At 39.1% G+C, this 20,488-nt stretch overlaps 1 long non-coding RNA gene across 1 annotated transcript in view; it reads left to right on the forward strand.

The window, feature by feature from the left end:
• Positions 1–1,744: 1,744 nt before the first annotated feature.
• LOC137216223 (uncharacterized) overlaps positions 1,745–20,488 on the forward strand; it is a 41,141-nt gene continuing 22,397 nt past the window's right edge. Inside the window, exon 1 of the long non-coding RNA XR_010939638.1 lies at positions 1,745–1,870. This is a non-coding gene — a long non-coding RNA (uncharacterized lncRNA). The remainder of the gene's footprint in view (positions 1,871–20,488) is intronic.

Below are 20,488 nucleotides of genomic sequence, written 5' to 3' on the forward strand. Positions count from 1 at the left end.
CAATTTAACTCATCAAAATTCATAATTTAAAAAAGGCACAAATGGGTAGTCACTGCAAATTTTACAGCCAGGTGTATTAGTAGTTGAGGGATTTGCTCTATTGCTTAGGGCTTTAAAAGTGGTAAGGAGACTTTCAGCAGCATAGAGGAGAAAATAATCATTCGGATAACTTCTCTCTGTTTGAAATATTTTCCTTGGATAAAGGATGGAGGATAAATGGAAGCAATATTTTAAATACACAGCATTAAAAATCTTGCCATGGGCTTCCCTGGTGGCACAGTGGTTGAGAGTCTGCCTGCCAGTGCAGGGGACACGGGTTCAGGCCCCAGTCCAGGAAGATCCCACATGCCGCAGAGCGGCTAGGCCCGTGAGCCGTGGCCGCTGAGCCTGCGCGTCCGGAGCCTGTGCTCCGCAACGGGAGAGGCCACAACAGTGAGAGGCCCGCGTACCGCAAAAAAAAAATCTTGCCAGATGTCACTGTACCTGCACTGGAACCTGTACCATCAATCCAAGGAGTTATTTATTCTGTTTCTGTGCCTTATTTTTAATAAGGTAGTTTAGTCACACATCTCTCCATTGTGTGTACAAGTTTAATTTTTCATAATTCTGTCCTTAAGAAACACTGCATTCTTCTGAGAGTAAAGATTAATAATATAAATTAGATGATTTCGGTTTTCAGGGGATTTCACAGATTTAACACTCTGGTCCATGAAAAATCCAAGATTCATTTCTTGGGGTTAGGAGTTGATGTCTTTTTTATATAGCACTTTTATAATGTCAATTAATTATTTTTATTTCATACTTTAACCTGAGATAAATGTTTTGAATGCTAATTGAAACTCAGCTCTGGTTACTGCCAAGGAAAGCTTAAACCTTAAATCTTCAGTTTCTTGTATATAGTTTTTTGTAATAGCAGTTTAAATAATGTCTTATGTAAAGTGTCTTGGATGAGAAACAATACCCTTGGTCTGCAGAAATTTTATACTCAATATTATTTTTCCAGATCTCACAAATCTGCTCAGTACTTTCCACTAACATTTTTTCCTTTTTTCCCTTCAAGAATTTAAACTGTAATTTCTCTGGGATCTTTCCCCAAATTCTATGGTAAATTTTATGACAAATTTTATGGTAAATCATCTCTCTACCTGTTACTTTCAAGTCCCGAATTTTTATTTTTCCTTCTGTTACATTTTGCACCTCTGTTGCTCTCTGCAATACTGATTAGAAATAGAAAGTAAACAAAAACCAATACAGCTACTAGAGAAATTTATTGGCCTCCAATCTTTTGACTTTTCTGTTTGCTTTATTATCTTTTTTGTTAACGATCCTAATATTTCTTCTTCCAGTTTAGGTTTAGCTAATTCAACATTTCTTATTTCTCCAGTCTGTGAAAGCTCATTACTAGGTTTCTGAGAATAGCATTTTCTCTGTCTTCTACTAAAAAGTACTTCTTACTGACTGGTTGCTATTGGATTGCCCTGTCTGTTTCAAATTTGGGTTGCCTCACCTTGTCTTTGTCGCAATAGAACAACTTATAGCTAGACACTCAAGGTAACAATAAATGGCAATGCTCTCATGTATTTCAGGTGCAAAAATACTGAATCATTATGCTGTACACCCGAAACTTAACACAATATTATAGAGCAACTATACTTCAATTTAAAAAAATTATATGACTCCACAGTGGAGTGGAAGATTAAACTTCTATTTTTTCTGTTCTTTTATTCTTTCAGTCCTTCTACTGATTGTTCAAAAGAGTGGACCCAGCAAGTCATGCAACAAATTTCATTCCACTTCGACCTTCTTTTAGAAGAGCTTCTCTACCGAAACAGGAAGAGAGTGCACACCTGTGTGCCTGTACATATATCAGGTGATTTCATACATAGTCTAATTTTATATTTCCATATTACTTTCCCCATTTTACAGATAATAATGTCGAAGCTGAGTAGTTATTTTCCCAAGGTCATAAGTACAGTGAGTAGTGGATCCATGATTTAAGCCCTCATAGGTCTGCCTTTAAAATACCACACTGTTGCTAATATGTCTCTGTCTCCTTAAAGAGAAAGGTATTGCCTCAACCCTCTTATAACCATTTAAGAGAAAGGTCTAAATGCCTTCTTTATTATAAAGTTTGGGGACTTCTAAATGAATATTGCTCATATTATCTCTTTCACTGTTTTCTGACCCCCCCCCAAAAAAAGGCCAACATAATAAATTTATAGATAGTGATTTTCTTATTTGTTAATCTGAGAAGCATTTATTGCACATCTACCTGCTAATGACACCATGGAAGATGCTGAGGAAACATAAAGATGAAATATGGGCTCTGACTTGAAAACATTGTTTTCCTTTGCCACTTCCCCCCAATTAAGAGTCTGTTTCCTCCTGTGTTGAGTGAGCAAAATTGAAATACTTAGCTCATTTACTTTTTCTCAGGTAGTTATTACTATTATCCCCAATTTTACTGATGAGAAAACTAAGGCACAGAGAAGTTAAGTGACTTTCCCAAGGTCACACAGCTAATCAGTGGTGGAACTGAGATTTGAACCCAGGCAGTTTGGCTTCACTGTGGGTTCTCAGCCACTGTGTTTTGCTGCCTGTGTGAACATCCATACGCACTACACTGGAAAGTGGGGCGACTCTGGCTTCCTTCAGTTCTGCTGCAGATGGGGTACCAGCTCTCTTGTTACTCTATTAGTGAGTCTTGGAGTTTTGGGTGGCACTCTTAAGAAAACAGGTGAAATGTCTTATTTAGTCAAAGAAAACACAAGGACCTGGGAAAGTCGTCTTTGTCTTTAACCAGGTTTAAAGTGAAATAAATTTACCTACTTTTTAAAAAAATTTACAGTGGTAACAATAAATAACTCTGATCTCACAGAGCTGTTTTGAGAATCAAATTAGATAATATAACTCCACAATGGCTTTAGCACAGAATAGATGCTTAGTAAATATTATATGCTTTATAAAAAGAAACCTGCAGAGACATTTTTTACCTTTCCTGCTAGGAAAGAGATGTTTATATCTTCCAAGCATGAGGGAGAAAATAGACTTATTGTTCTAAATTGGAAATGGTGTGCTAAATCTCATTAAAACTGAAACTTACCCTGCACTAAGGTAATAGGGTGTGTCTCTGGGTTACTACTCAGCCCGCCGCCAGAAGGCAGTGCCTAGATCATTATACACGACTGAGTATCAAAGGCTAAGAAATGTAGTTGTGGTACTGAACAAAATTACAACTCAGTCAATATTTTTATTAATTGATTTTATCTGTAATTTTGTTTGGGGATGCAAAAGTTTAAAAAGAACATTCCAGTAAAAGGTATAAAAGTTTATACCTTTGAATTCCTAATATGTGCTGTGTAACAAGCAAGGCATTTTCTCATGTGTAATGTTATTTATTCTTTCTATAACAACCCTTATAAATGTTGTCAGTGGACAATAAGTCAAGCTTTTTCTAGGACTTGGAAATAAGGAAAAGTGCATTTCCCTTGACCAATAAACTATGAAACCAGCACATAAAGGATGACAGTAGAACGGTTCACAGTCACCAGCCAGGCCCCAGGGCTAACCCAATGCAGAGAGGACACGCGAATTAGCATGAGGGCTGGGCAGAAGTGGAGATGACAGTAGTGACTTCTACTTAATGAGCACCTCCTGTGTTCCAAGCAGTGTACTAAGCACTTTTCATTCTTTTTCCAACACTGTAAGAAAGGGGCAGGCTCGGAATTTACTTGATACCAGGCCTGCATGACAGTGATGTCTATACTACTGGGATAGCAGTTCCTGTCCCACCGCTGTCTGCGGGGAGAGGATGCCTACTGTGGCCGTAAGGAGTTCTGATGAATATTTACCCCCCCACACCTTTTTTTTGGCTGCCCGATATCATACTCTGTTTCTGTGCTTGGGGCATTCATACAGCATGTGTCTTGGTAGGAGGCCCAGCTAAGCTGAGGCACCCACCAGGCCTGGAATGCAAAGTCAAAGAAGCAGAGAAGCAGAAGCAGTGGGGACACTGTTCTGGGCACAGAGCAGCTACAGCTCATTGAGTTTTAAGGGACCTCAGTGTCGGAGGTGCACTGCTGGCCCCAGTGACCAGTGCCAGCTGCTGCACCCCGAGTTCCCTAGCGTGGCTTTGACACAGACTGACTTCATTCCTGCTCACCTTCTGATCCTGGCTCCCCATCCTTTCCATGACCCTGTGAGCTAGCCAACAGCCTTTCCATAAGCTCTTATCCTTCTGTAATAACACTAACTGACACAGCATCACAGTCAATATAACTCAGGAATCTCTGTGCGGATAGTTGAGCTGTCTCTGCTGCATCCATTAAAAGCTTAGTTGTATGATTCCCTCTCCTTGCTCTTCTCATCAAGCAAACTTTTGATCATGATTTGGCTTCAATCAATTGAAAAACATTGAGCTAGTTGTGCTGACATGAGGATTCCCATTCACCAACACGGTTCTGCTTCTCACGTTAACACATTGATCTCCTGGTTTTCTGACAGTGTCAGGAGTTTGGTTAATGTGAATCTGCTTTTGAAACCTAGATTCATTCTAATGTGCTAACAACTCATCTACCCAAGGGCTGCAAAGAAAGGATTTTGGTGAATTCACCAAATGTCCACCAATGGAAAGACTTTGGTTTTGGGTTTTTTTTTTTAATAGATTTATTTATTTTATTTTTGGCTGCGTTGGGTCTTTGTTGCTGCGTGCGGGCTTTTCTCTGGTTGCGGCGAGCGGGGGCTACTCTTCTTTGCGGTGCGCGGGCTTCTCATTGTGGTGGCTTCTCTTTGTTGTGGAGCACGGGCTCTAGGTGCACGGGCTCCAGTAGTGTGGCATGCGAGCTCAGTAGTTGTGGCTCATGGGCTCGAGAGCACAGGCTCAGTAGTTGTGGCGCACGGGCTTAGTTGCTCCGCGGCATGTGGGATCTTCCTGGACCAGGGCTCAAACCCATGTCCCCTGCCTTGGCAGGTGGATTCTTAACCACTGTGCCACCGGGGAAACCCACCAATGGAAAGACTTTGGGGAAAGACTCTTTGGGGAAAGACTGCCCATTTCCCAACATTCCTATTCGCTCAGCGTTGTCTTTCTCTAAACTTTTCCGCTATGGGGATGAATAAAAATTAGTGTAGAAAAATATCTGGCAATATAACTGTCAAAAAAAATGACAATCAAAAGTTTCAGAATTCATAATTTGCTTATCACCCAAGGGTTGGAAATTTACCAAATTGTTAAAAGTATCAGAAAATTCCAAGATCAAAAGTTAATTTTTTAAAAATGGGGGAAGATCGGTTGGAGAGATAACCTCTGAATTCCATCTGAAGGTGTAGGGAGCCAGAGATAAACTATAAAATCATGTCTCAATGTCCATGGTTAGAGCTAGAGAGGACTCCTTTAGGAGATTATAAGGCAAGAATGATCTGAGGGGAAATCTGGGGAGAAAGAGTTCAGTTGAAGCTTTTCAAAGAGCCACAAATAGAGAGAGAAAGGAACTTCAACCCACATGAGTGGATAAAGGAGATAATCTGAGGCAAATATCCTAGCTAAACTTTTATCAGTTCCTGGAAACATGTAACTTATGTGCACAGAATCTAACTAATGCACCTAAGAGTGAGTGGACAGCTATGATGGAAATTGTGCATCAGGAAGCTCTGGAGATGAGGGGCCAAGCTTGGGGCTGTGGACCAAAACTGGTGGCGCGGTTGTTAAGAACCCACCTGCCAATGCAGGTGACACAGATTCAATCCCTGGTCCGGGAAGATCCCACATGCCACCGAGCAACTAAGCCTGTGCACCACAACTACTGAGCCTGCACTCTAGAGCCCACAAGCCACAACTACTGAGCCCACGTGCTGCAACTACTGAAGCCCGTGTGGCTAGACCCCATGCTCTGCAATGAGAGAAGTCACCGCAATGAGAAGCCCACGCACCGCAACGAAGGGCAGCCCCTGCTCGCCGCAACTAGAGAAAGCCCGCACGCAGCAATGAAGACCCAACGCAGCCAAAATAAAACAAAACAAAAAAAACCGAAAAACAACAGCAACAACAAAAAAAACTATTAGGCAATGGGTATAAGCAAAAGGGAAAGTGAGTGTTGTACCTTCCATCAATCTCAATCACAGTGTTTGTAAAATTTGAGACTGTTTCATACCATGTATAGTACCAATGCCTCCCAGTGCCTCAAATCACTCTTAGAAACATGTTTTAAAATCCCTCAATCAGGAAAAAAATTCTTTTGACATGGGTCATGGCATGATTTCACGAATATGACACCAAAAGTACAAGCAACAGAAGCAAAAACAAAAAAATGAGACTACATCAAATTAAAAAGCTTCTGCAGTGCAGGACAAAAGATCAACAAAATGAAAAGGCAACCTATAGAATGGGAGAAAATATCTGGAAACCACACATCTGGTAAGGGGTTAATCTTCAAAAAAATGTAAGGAACTCTCACAACTCAGTAACAAAAAAAGCAAATACTCCAATTTAAAAATGGGCAAAGGACCTGAATAGACATTTTTTTTCCAAAGAAGATCTTCAGATGGCCAACAGGTACATGAAAAGTGTTCAACATCACTAATCATCAGGGGAATGCAAACCAAAATCACAATAGATATCATCTCACACCCATCAGAATGGCTGTGATCAAAAAGACAAAGGATAAGTACTGCTGAGGATGTAGAGAAAAGCGAACTCTTGTACATTGTTGGTGGGAATGTAAACTAGTACAAGCACTATGGAAAACGGTATGGAGTTTCCTCAAAAAGTTAAAAATAGAACTACCGTATGATCCAACAATCCCCCTTCTGGGTATATATCTGAAGGAAATGATATCGCTATCTCAAAGCTCTGTCTCCACCCTCATGTTCATAGCAATATATACAATAGCCAAGACAGGGAAATAACCTAAGTGATCCGTCATCGTTGAAGATGAATAGATAAAGAAAATGTGCTATATGGACAATGAGATATTATTTAGACATAAAAAAGAAGGAAATATTGCCATGAATGGACCTTGAGGGTATTATGCTAAGTGAAATAAGTTAGACAGAGAAAGATAAATACCGTGCGATCTCATTTATATGTGGAATCTTGAAAAATGCACTCACAGAAGCAGAGAACAGGTTGGTGGTTGCCAAGGGTGGGAGATGGGGTGGAAGGAAATAGGTCAAAGGTCATCAAAGGGTACAAACTTTCCGTTATAAGATGAATAAGTTCTGGGGATGTAATGTACAGCATGGCGACTATAATTACCAATACAGTATTGTATGTTTGAAATTTGCTATTATAGTAGACCTTAAGAGTTCTCACCACAGCACCAAAAAAAAGGTAACTATATTAGGTGTTGGATGTTAATGAACCTTATTGTGATAATCATTTAGAAGCATATACATATATCAAATCATTGTTTTACACCTTAAACTTACACAATGCTGTATGTCAATAATTCCTCAGTGAAGCTGGGGGAAAATGAATTGCAACAACAGCAACAAAATAAAGAAATAAGACCCCCTAAGATTTTTGTTCAGATTTACCAAAAATACATGGTACTTGGACTGTATATGTTTAAAGAGTCTTGAAATTTGAGGTACATTAAAAAATCTCAGTTTATTCAACCTCTCAGTGAAAATAACCAAACTGGTAGTCTAAATTCTCAGGTCCCCAAATAAGATTTCATGCATTCAGCTGTCCAGCGATGAATACTAATATAAAAACATTTTTTATAGGTTCTCTTTTGTCTATGTTAAAGATATCAAGCCCTTCATTTTTTGACTAAATTGCCACTGAGAAATTAGTCGTTTTTTATCCATCTCAGAATCAAGAAAACTCTTAGATTCAGCCCAAGGCTTATCTTGTCTGTTGTGTTTTGTTATTTAAAACAGCTCACCAAGGACAACGCAATATTTTATACCAGTGCTTTTAAAAATGTATGAGAATGTGCTTGTATAGTATTGTCACAAATTTTAAGACATCATCCATCTTTAAGAATCATTCTCCTAAATCTGCACCCATGCTCTCAGGTCATTGTAAAACATGCATTTTCAGATTCACAGAATCTTAAAAGCTGCCAGAGAGTTTAAGCTTTGAAAGCTTTTAAAATGGTTTGTTGATCTAAAGTGCCTGTTGGGAAGGTCTAATTTATGTTCCCCAGTTATGAGCGCATCGTCTGTAGTAATCTGTATTCTTCTGAAGTTTGACAACTGTATTTTCCACCATACTTAGTACCTTCGTTTATTTCATCATTTCAGACATATTCTATCAAAGCTAAAAATCAAAAAAATAAACAAAAGGGGAAGAGAGACACATTGTATACAAAAGTATAAGTATTTCTTTTATTCTTGATATTAACTAAGGTATATGATATAAACTTTCTATCAAACATGGAGCCAGTGAGAAACTTCAGTGACTGCAACTAATGAAGGTTTTCTAAAATCTCAAGAGCTAATTGACACTGAGTTTGGCTTCAGATAAAGAACTGAACTGAGTTTGAATAAGTTACTTTATTTCAAGAAAATCAACAAATGAAAACTAATTATACCCCATTTCTCCTAGGAGGTAAAGAACTATCATCAAGATATAACTTAGTGTCAATGGATTCTATCCCAAGAGTAATGTTAGCTGTTATGGTTTTATTTCTCAATGCTTCAGTTACTTTATATGCATTATATATGCATTTGAAATTATTTACACACTCTTATGTCATGAAACAAAACATAAGTTGACAATAGGTAATACCTCTGGAATTAACTGTCCCATCCATGTAAATTAGTGACAACACAGACCTTGCAATACAATAATAAATATGACTTCAAAATTAATTATTTTTCTTTATCCAGGCTATATTTGTTAGAGATTCACTACAACACTGTTCTAGAATCTCTAATGGTTCAGTGCATTGAATAGCATTAAGAACTTTATCTTTAAGAAATGTCTGTCACCTGTGTGATGAAGCTCACGTAATATACTCATGGAGTGTATGAAATATAAGGCCCAAGTATATGTGTTAAAATGACAGAGAAATGCCTTTCTCTGTCGTGTTTATAACTTGTGTCACAATTTACGTTTGTTTTGTTTCTGTTTTTGTAGTGGTTGTTTGTCTTTCCTTTCATGGAAAGGAAAACAGTCCTTTCATGGAAAGGACTGTTAGCTCCATGAGGTCACAATGATTTCGGCTCCTAGTGTTACATGGTAGCTGACATAGACTGGCTTCCATTAATACCTTTTGAATGAATAATAAAAAGGATCAGATGTTTGTCAGACACGTTTCTCATAAGTCAGTTGTGAAGCCAGCCCATTAGAACAACACCTCTGAGATATGCCAAGAAAGAAAAAGTATGAGAAAACAAAGGATTAGGGTTTGTTCTTTTGTGATGCTGCACAGCTGTATGGTAATTTCACTACACTGTTCCCAAACTTCCTCCCAAGCCATGGTTACTATCTCTACCATTTTCACATGTACCCGAGAAATAAGTGGAGCTGGAGATGCTGCAAGAGTCACTCTGTTGTTGATACAAGCGGTAAAATGAGAATAACTAGACTACAACCAGACCGTGGCCACATGGTTTGTTTTATGATCAGACAGCATCAATATGCTAAGAAAATGAATTGTTTATCATTCGAATCTCCTCCCTCGGAATTAGTGGATTTTAACTGCTGCTATTTAATAAAACACCAATTATTGACTAGTCGTTTCCAATTAAACTCCATGACATGACACCATGTCTGTGGAGCACCCTTGCACTAGTGCTGGATGTGGCTTCCAAACTGTCTTTAGCAAAGAAATCCCGGTTGGCACTATCTGATCAGAGTTAGCACTGGAGTTGAAAACTATTTTTCATCCTTGTATTGGTCACTCTCCATCTTATAATTTTATTGTCAGAGTTGGGGAAACGTGCTCTTTCCACTACAGTAAAGTAGCTGGAATGATTCACAGATACAGTACAGCAGTAAACGAAAATCCATTTCAAATGCTGGTGGAAAGCGTACAGAAAGTGTGTCAGGAATGTGACAGAAGCAAATTCTAGAACATTTTTTATAACGTGGAAATTGGATCAAAATGTTAATGTTTATAAAATGTCTAGGCTAACGTGTAATTATATTAATCTTGAAATGCATGAAGAAATATTTTGGGAGAGATTATAAAAAGAATACACCAGAAAAAAATATATCTCAGTGGTAATGACTATTTAGTAAACTAATATTTTAGTGGGAAAAAACGTCAGTGTGACCACAAATGAGTTGATTTCCTTACCTGGAATTTTAACAGGATTCCAGGGTATGTGTACAGAAAAAGTACCACAGGAAAAATGCATTCATGGCCCAATTTTTTAAAAAAAGCAATTCCAGTCAACTAATTAAAAGCTGAAATTTTCAGGATGTCATTCATGTGGTTAGGTGTTTGTGTGTGTGTGTGTAATCTATAAATTAATCACAAAACTTCGTAGTAATATGGAGAGGAGCCACGAAACTATTTTGCACAACACAGACTGGAACATTACCCTTCTGTAAATGCAAAACATGCAACTTACTTTAAGCTCTTCAGATGTCACGAATTCAATAACTATATGCTAGAAGAATGAATGATCCAGTTAATGAGTGGATTATTTATTCTTCCAGCATATATTTACAGAAAGGTAATGTTCCAAATCTGAAACAATTTCAGTAATAGTAACTATCAGTAGTAAGACACTAAGCAGTGCCTTTTGAAAAAAATAAATCACATTTAATTAAACTTTTCAAAGAAAAAAAATGACGCTTCACAATAAGTAAGAATGTAACTGATTATTTTTAGAATAATATTTTGTTTTTTTTAAAAAAGGTTCTATCATTAAGTATTCCTTTTTGTTGAAAACGACATGTCACCACTGATATGCCATGATTATGTAATTTGTAAGCATCAGGGGAAGGTGAGTGAGGAGTATGTGAGAACTCTGCACAATATGCAATTTCTCTGTAAGTTTAAAAGTTGGTTTAAGGGTGCTCATCACTTGTTTACCACTTATAGCCGATCTATATGAAGAAAATCGATCATGACGAAAATCAATTTTATTAAATGCTGTGCAAAGAACAGATAAATGAAGAACATTTCAGAAAGTGACTTAGCAATGCACTGAATAATGCAGACTGTATATGGGAGTCAACAGCTGAAGTACTTCTAGAATGATCTCAACAGAAGAATAAATGTTGACCATTTTATTGGAAGAGTAGACATGAAACCAGCCATGTGTACATAAAAATGAAATAATTAATAAAGATAGCTAATGTTTATTGACTCTTATTTGCCAGGCACATTAAATCTCCCAGAAATCTCGTGAGTTAAATATCCGATTTGACCTCTACAGTCAAATCGCTTCCACAAGGTTACACAGCTAAGCGGCTGAACTGTGATTTCAAAACAGGGTGGTGAAGCTCCAAGCCGTGCACTTGACCACAAGGCTGTGTGATATGCCTTTAACCTCTGAGCTTTAGGTTTATTCTGTAGCGGAATTGGTAGGTTTGCTTTTTGTCACTTTCTACAACCAGGAATGAAGAGCAGCGGGCGTCTGTGAGTGGAGAAAGTTAATGGTCGCAGAGTAGTTTTTCTCTCTGAGAAGCCAGGAGTGATTTGCAACCTTGAGTTCATGGTCACCATACGTTAACCCACTCAGCTAAATTGGTCAGAGGACTCTGATGTCACAGGTGTGCAGTGACAGCACCTCAACCTGTCTGAGCAATGGGACCCTCTCAAGAAGTCGTAAACTCCGTCCAGTATTAGAGGGCGCTATACTGAACCACGTTAATACAAGCAGGGAAGCGGTCGTTCAGCAGACCGTGTTTTGTGTTTCATAACTGCATTATTTGGAGCTTTGTTCCATGTATATAAAAACCTCAGCTAGCCCTAATTTCCAGTCCCTGCCACTTCTGAACTAGCATGTGAAGGTTTCTATAGATGTGGCCTAGAATTATCATCTCAGGTTGTGCTTCGACGCAATTATTCATTATTCATTAATGAGGAATTTGGGGGAAAGAAGTACCTGCCTCTCATCACTATAGAAACACAACGTATAAAAGCAGAAGAAAAGCAGAACAAAGCTGAATAGAAATAACTGTATCTTGTTCTACTACTTTGGCAACTTCAGCTTTCTTATAGGTAAGATTTGCTGAGTGTGCCGTAAGTGTTGAAGAATAACTTTTTAAATCTAAAATTTTGGCATTTGTTTCATATTCATAAAATGAAAAGTGAGAGGGGGTTTCCAGTCCATGAAATGAGGGGGAAGGAAGAAATTAACGTGGGTGCTTAGCCAAAAGTGATCTGAACATTCCTGACCCATGGAACTAGAAAATCTTAGAAGGGCTGGGATAAATGGTACCTAGTGGTGACAGCCAGGCTGGAGAAGCCATAAGAGCACTGAGCCAAATGTTAATTCCCCAATATTCCCACTGTTTAAATCTCTGATTGAGGGAGTGAAAGGGTCACTTCTGACTGTGGAGGGACTTTTTTCCTATCAGTCTCTGCCAAAACTTCACATAACCGTCACGTGATTTCTGGTCAACATAATGAACTTGTGTGAACCTCAAAAAAACGTGGCAAGTTTACTTCAGTTTGTGATTTTACTGAAAGTGATTTTTAAATAAGAAAGTACTGTAGAGCCTATGGAAATACACCATACGCATCATTGTTTCATTTTCTTTTATAAAAAGTAGGATATTTGAAGAACTGAGAATCTGAGTTACTTTGACCGCAGTCTACTCTCTTCAGCTTTTATTAGATCGTTTGTGAAGATCACCGTCCCCTCTCCCCACTCCCCTCACACCCCCAAGCCCACCTCCGCCCCAGTGACTCCAGACTCTCTGATTCAACGCCAGTCAGCTCAGTGCCTGCGGGCAAGTCCCTGAACACCTTTGGCCTCTGATTCGTTATCTGTAAAATGAGCGTTTGTGAGCAGATAGATTCTAATGCACAATTCAGTTTTGAAAAAAATAATTGTGAATTTAAATTTCATGTTTACAGACAACAGGCATTGACATTTTAGGGTTTATGGGACTGTATTCCCTTACAATGTTTTGTAAGTTTTGAACCTCGGCTTTATTTTTCTGTTATCTGAAATGGTTCAAAAGGAATTCTACAGATAACGTGAGAGTGGTGTTAATCGGTTTACCCACATCAAGAATTGCTGACAGAAAAATAAGTGTGAATATTAAGCCGAAAATTGGAAGTGTCAGGCGATATTGATCCCTTTATGTGTGTCTAGCTGCCCATCCTGTATGTTTAGAAAGACCTTTTCCTAAAGCCCTTTTGTGGGCGTTAAACGCATAATTGATTAAGCTTTGTCATAAGACAAGAAAAAAGAAGCGGAGGAAGTATTTTATTTATAATTGAATCACAAAACATTATTTATTAGCTATGCCTTTTAATGGCTCATGACATTTCATCAAACAGGGCCGCGTACAAGACTCTGTCCTTCCTCCCTACCCCTTTCCATTTTTCTACAATCCTTTATCCTAACTGGCTATGAAACACAATCACATGACTGGACATAGATCTCAGAAGAAAAGGCAAAGGCATTGAAAAGAGGATGAAGACTGTCACAGAGAGCGTTGGGCTCCTTTTCTGCAAAAGGCTGTGCTTTTCCTCCTTTCTTCAGGGTTAGGGCTTTGGGCCAGGGCTGCGAAGTTATTCGGTAAATGTCGTTTCCAGTATGTTTTACAACAGGCTTAGATTTTCAAATCTGATGAGGTGTGTCCAAGTCCTGATTCATGTGTCTGAGGTTTCCTTGGCCCCGAACAATTTTCACAGTCAGTCTCCTGAACGGTAGAGTCGCAGAAGCCCACTACGGCTCAGTAAACACTCTGCGTTTCTTCATGTAAATATACGAGAACCTCCTTGATATTCTTTAGCATTTTCTGTTTCGCAAGAGAGCAAAACTTTACTTTTACCGATGGTGATTCTTTCATTTTTGAGTGAGAATGAAGGACTGATTTTACCATCTGTGAACAGTGACATATATACGTAGTACCAAGATGGTAGCCAAAGTTCACCGCAGTCATCTTTGGTCCTGGAAATTCTATCAGTGCGATGGCCTTTCCCACTTAGATACCTAAATGTACTCTCAGATTTATCTGTGCCTCCCCTGCAAAACAACTCATGTCTTTTAACTCTCTTAGTGGCATTGATCCCCCCGGCACTCTTTAAATCAGTCGGGTGGTCAGCATGGAGTCATGTTGAATGTCTGTCTTTCCTCAGTGGTTTGTACCACGGCTCATCAAGCCCTGACACCTTTCCTCAGGATGCCTTCATGTCTTCTCCAGATTTCTTTTCCGGCTACCATGTGATTGCAAACCCTAGAATCACCCCTGAGGTCCCAGCACACCAGTTTATTCATCTATTGATGAAATATTGCTAGTAAAATTTAACAGAGCTAAGCAGGGGAAAAGGTAAAGAATATGTTAGTTTGAGAGATAGAAAGAGAAAGGGGAAAGGATGGAGATAGCAAAAGATGGAAAGAGAAATAAAAATAGAGATGGGGTAGATTAGGAACACAGGTGTGGTACAGATACAGATTGGATAGAGGGCTTTTCAGCAGCTTGGTACCTACAGAGTTGTAGCAGTATAGCTGATAAGAGAGAACTTTATTCTTTCAAAGAGAGCATTAATAATGAAAGCTTGAAGGTGACTGAGGAAGGAATAGGTTTGAATAGGACCCCAAAACCTTCTGGAAGAGATTGAAACCGTCTTCTCAAAGACAGTTTTCATGTAAGTTGGGATGGATGGAGAGGGCCCTCTCCAACACCTAGAAGTAACGAAGCAAGAAGCACAGTGAAGGGCAACAGATTCCTAAGATAAAATCCCTGTGAAAATCAGAGTCAGGGCGAGAGTGACGGCCCCTGAGCCTAGAATGAGGTGGTGACAGGTGCTGTTTCTGGGTTAGTGGCACAGCTGACTCTGGCCCAGACTCAGACCTCTGAGCTGCAGATTTTGAACCACAGAAAGTGGTCGTGCTTGTGAGTGAACTCAGATCACATAAGAATGAATACTGGGAACCCCAGTCTCTGTGGCAAGGAGAGATAATACAGGCAAATTAACACCAGGAAAGAGGCATTCTTCTTCCCCTGCTGAGAACCCACAGCCAGGCCTCCAGTAGAAGGCAGCTCCTCAGCTGTCTGCAGGAACAGTAATTCCAGGGCCAGGCAGCCTCACCCGCCACAGGGTCCATGTCAGGCCTGGGAGTCCTAGCAGCAGGGCCAGGGGCCATCTCACTGGGAGTAGCCCATTCAGTGGATAGGTCTTTCTTTCTTCCTTCCTTTCTTTCTTTCTTTCTTTCTTTCTTTCTTTCTTTCTTTCTTTCTTTCTTTCTTTCTTTCTTTCTTTCTTTCTTTCTTTCTTCCTACCTTCCTTCCTTCCTTCCTTCCTTCCTTCCTTCCTTCCTTCCTTTCTTTCTTTCCTTCCTTCCTTCCTTCCTTCCTTCCTTCTTTCTTTCTTTCTTTCTTTCTTTCTCTCCTTCCTTCCTTCCTTCCTTCTTTCTTCTCTATTTCTTTCCTTCCTTCCTTCTTTCTTTCGTTTTCTTTCCTTCCTTCCTTCCTTCCCTCCCTCTCTCTCTCCCTCTTTCTTCCTTCCTTTTTTCTTTCTTTCTTTTTCTTTCCTCCTTCCTTCCTTCCTTCCCTCCCTCCCTCTTTCTTTCTTTCTTTCTTTCTTTCTTTCTTTCTTTCCCCTTCCTTCCTTCCTTCCTTCCTTCCTTCCTTCCTTCCTTCCCTCCCTCCATCCCTCCCTCCCTCCCTCCCTCCCTCCCTCCCTCCCTCCCCCCTTCCTGTGTAAGACAATAGCAATCAGGACTGGTTACCTAGGAATCAGAGGAGGCTTTAGGTTAGGAAGTTCACAGACTGCCTGCTCACAGTAGATCTTAAAGAACCTCGGCTGTGTATTTCAGGACCTACCTGCGCCAATTTTCACACCCAAGCTGTTAAAATGGACCATTTTACTTACAAAGAAAATGCTAAAACCCAGCAGAGAAACTGTCTCCTGGAACAATGGGCGCTTTGCAAATCCCCTAACATTTTAAAGCTGTCAAAAATATTCAAGTGGGAGGACCTGAGTCTCTTCTTACCTATGAAAACTCGAACGAGGGGTGGCCTGAAAGTTTGTGTCTGCAAGGGAGGAACTCTAACCCGTGACTCTGATTTTTTTAAGTCATCACCAGATAATAAACCAGACTTTCTCTTTTCTTTACATCCCCCTGATCAAGAAGAATTAGATATTTTTGGAAAACCTCCAAAGAAACAAGATATTCCCAGCAGTTTACTTGAACAAATGGCTTCGGTTGAGCATAATAATCTCTTAAATATCACTTTTAAATCCTTGTCAAAGAGAGCAAGTCAGCTCCATTCAGACTTGCCCGAGCTGTACGGGGCTCAGCTGCTACTGTTTAAATTCAGAGGCCAGTGTGATGAGTCTGCAGGGGCGACAGGGCAGGAAGAGAGATTAACTTGGCTGGCAAAGCTGGCAGGCTGAAACTGTCTTCTTTTTGTGCTTTAAAAAATTCTGTGTTGCCCATCAACAGACGAATGGATAAAGAAGATGTGGTACATATATACAATGGAATATTACTCAGCCATAAAAAGGAACGAAATTGGGTCATTTGCAGAAACGTGGATGGATCTAGAGACTGTCATACAGAGTGAAGTAAGTCAGAAAGAGGAAAACAAATATCGTATATTAACGTATATATGTGCAACCTAGAAAAATGGTACAGATGAACCGGTTTGCAGGGCAGAAATAGAGACACAGATGTAGAGAACAAACGTATGGACACCAAGGGGGGAAAGTGGCGGAGGTGTGGGTGGGATGAACTGGGAGATTGGGATTGACATATATACACTACTGTGTATAAAATAGGTAACTAATAAGAACCTGCTGTATACACAATAAATAAAATTAAATTAAAAAAAAAGTCTGTGTCAGACATGTTTTGCTCCTCATTCTCTCCTAGCCATTTATGACGCACATTTATATGCCTTAAATCCTCTTTTTAAAATATTATAACTAATCTATTCTATAAGTTAATCAAATATGAAATTGAAGCCAACACAGTATGTAGGAGGAACAGAAAGTCAAGTTTTATAAAAGTTATGACAGGAGTGAACCATAGCCAAACAAAAATACAATTTTTAGGAGAAATGGCATGAGAAACAACATAACACACGTCTATGAAGGGTATTTCTTTTTCATTATTGAGATTCCTATCTGCAGTTCTTTCTCCATGTCAGTACCGATAATACTTATTACATTATTGCAAAATTAAAGTCACCTCTTTTATAAAATAAAGTCAAAAATTGCGACCTCAAAGTTTGATGTGTCACAAGATAGATGTGTGACAAAACACAGTCAACAATAACCAGTAAGGTGCTGGAAATCCGAAGGATGTGAGTTGTATTATGCGGCGCTGAGTCTGGGATTTGGAAGTAATTTTGTTATTATTTGTTGTTGGTCTCCAGAGGGTATGTTTCATGTATTTCTTCCTTTTTACCCAGAATATAGTTTTGCTTGTGTGGTGACCAGGAGAGAATAATGGCGCTGTGGGAAGAGTGCTGGTGTGGTTTTCACTGTAATTTGATCAATATCAGTAAACGGTTCGCCTGAAAGCTATTCATATAAAAATAAACAACTCTTCAGTAGCTGTTCTTCCAATGCTCAGAGGAGTGAACAATTTATACTCAGGGGAGAAAGTGTATTGACTACAAAAAAATGCATCCACTAATAACAGATTTTCTCCCAAAACATTGTCTTTCCGGGATTCCCTCCGCCCCCATCATTTGAAGCGTCAGAAAAAAACTGACAGCGAAACAATTATCACCAATGGTTCGAATAAAAAGTAAAAACTTGTGTTCATCATGTGGGAAAACGGGGGAAGATTAAAGCAGGATTATACTTGGCTTTAGGTTGGCAGGATAATCCAGGCTGTAGTTATGTGTTGGTCATTGACAAGTAGTGCTGGGGTGCTTACTCTGTCCCTAGACTCCCTTTATCATTCTCAGCCCTTGATATTAGAAACTGGGGTTTCATATTTGACTCTTGCTTTTTTTTCTCTCTACCTCTATCAACCATCAATTCTAATTTCACCTCTCAACTGTTTCTCATGTGTGTTTCTCCTTTTCTGTATCTCCTAGTACGAGTTCAGGTCCCACCATCATTTACCTGAACTACTTCAGTGGCCTCTTTTACATCTATTCCCATCTATAATCTTATCACCCTCTAATTCATCTTCCAAACAGGCACTAGATGACAAGTAAAATGCAAATGCCAGTGTCCAAGTACTCTTGTTTGAGACACCAGAATGACACATGGTGTATAAAACTTTGGTGATCTAGCCCATGTCTCTGTGTCTTGCTCACTCTAGGTCTCAAACATGAATCAGTTTGAAAGTATTTAGCATTGTGCCATTCATTATAGTCGCTCCAGAATTTAGCATAGCGCCTTCAGCGTAAGAGGAACTTAATAAATACCGTGTGTCCTAAATATTTCTTGAATAAATTGACCACTGACACCATTAGCCCAAGTCAGGATCTTGTCTGGATGCTGTAACAGCTTCCTAACTCTTCTTCCAGCACCCAGCTCTTCTTCCTTGCCTTGTTAAATGCTACTGATCGCTCAGGTCTCAGTTTAAACATTGATTTCTTAGTGTGGCAGTCCCTGACCCTCTTGACTGGGTTAAATTATTTTTCCCTGCATCACCATAGCATTGCTCTGTAGCACTCATCACACTTGTAATTACATGTTTAATGTCTGTAACTTCCTCAGCGAGGCTCTCCCTAATCCCCTTGACAAGAGGAAGTATCGGTATTAAACGTTCTCCTAGGTCATCGTACTTCTCCTTAACATGCATCACAGTTCGATAAGTGTTTGTTGAGTTGAATTGAAAATATATCTCTAGTCCTCAAGGAATGTTGAGGTTTGGCTCTAGCAGTTCCTGTATATTCCTAGTTAACTCTTTCTCATTGTAAAATCTCAACTGTCAGCAACTCAAGGAGTCTTTGCTAATCAAAGTTTACACCACTCCCAGCTAGATCTCTGTTCTCAGTACTCACGTAATACGTCATGCACATTTCCATCACTGCATTTACTAGAATGTATTACAGTGATTTATTTATGGTTTCGTCTTATTAGACAGTAGTTTCTTTGAGATTAGGTTAGATGCCTTGTTCATGTTTTATATTCCAAGGGTACAGGGACCAACACACATAGGCACTCAATGACTATTGAATGAATGGATGGATGAATAAATGGAAAATAGGAACTATATAACTATAGTTCTATAGAACTATATATAGAACTATATATATAGAACTATATAGTTCTATAAAACTATAGTTATAGTTTATAACTATATAAACTCTTGCTTCTAAGGAATCACAAGGATCCTTATGTGAGGGAGTCGAGAGTGTCAGTCCGAGGGAGATGGGCAGATGCTACACAGCTGGCTTTGAAGATGGAGGAAGGGCCAGGAGCCAATGAAGGCAAGAGCCTCTAAAAGCTTGAAAAGACAAGGAAATAAGTCCTCCCCGAGAGCCTCCAGAGAGAACACAGCCTGGCTAACACGTCGATTTTAGCCCAGTGAGACTTCTGACGTATAGAGCTATAAATCTGTGTTGTTTTAAGAGATAAATTTTAGATAATTTGCTACTGCAGCAATAAAAAAGTACATGTATTTTACATGTGTATTTTACATGTATGGTATGGATTATGTCTCTGTTGTATTTGCCAGTGCTTCAGTATTGCTGCCTGTCCTTTGAATAAGAGTCTAGAGGGAGAGACAGACAATAACGAACATACACAAATCATCACACATTTACAACTGTGGCAGGTACTGAGGAGAAATACAGCCACCTGTACATTAACACCCAGGCTTCCCTTGTCAAGAGGACTGGGGACTAAATTTACACACACACACACACACACACACACACTTGTCCCAATGGTCCGAAGTTATAGATACAGAGTTGGTCATCTGTTTATATTTCAAGAGGATTTGTGTCATGTATATAAATCCAAAAAGTCATTTAGAACAGGAGAAAGAGCATGGGAGTGTTTGCAAGTGCCACTGTATTTGTCGCTATACCTTGCTCAGGTCTCTATTGTCAGTGTAGAACTGGAGAGGATTTAAACATGTTTTCCCCCCCAAAAATAGAAATAGAAATTTCAAAAATAAATTTTCTGGACCTAGGAGAATCATGTGAGATTTTGCTAAGTTGGAATATTTTCATATTTTATATGAAACATCCCCCAAATCCTCACACATTGCCCCCCATGTCAGAATACTTTGCTAATGAATGCAGTTAATCTCCTTTGCATCTAAGATATTTTATTTTTAAACCATCAAAATTTTTCTGATTATGCCTTTTATAAGACTTAAAAATACATTTCTTTACCTTCTTTACTCATTTTAAGGTAACACTGTTTCAAAAACAGCAATCATTACCTTATTAACAGGTATTTCCCTGTTATATCTAAACTATCAT

The sequence above is a fragment of the Pseudorca crassidens genome, chromosome 21 (genome assembly GCF_039906515.1).
Source record: "Pseudorca crassidens isolate mPseCra1 chromosome 21, mPseCra1.hap1, whole genome shotgun sequence".
NCBI lineage: Eukaryota > Metazoa > Chordata > Mammalia > Artiodactyla > Delphinidae > Pseudorca > Pseudorca crassidens.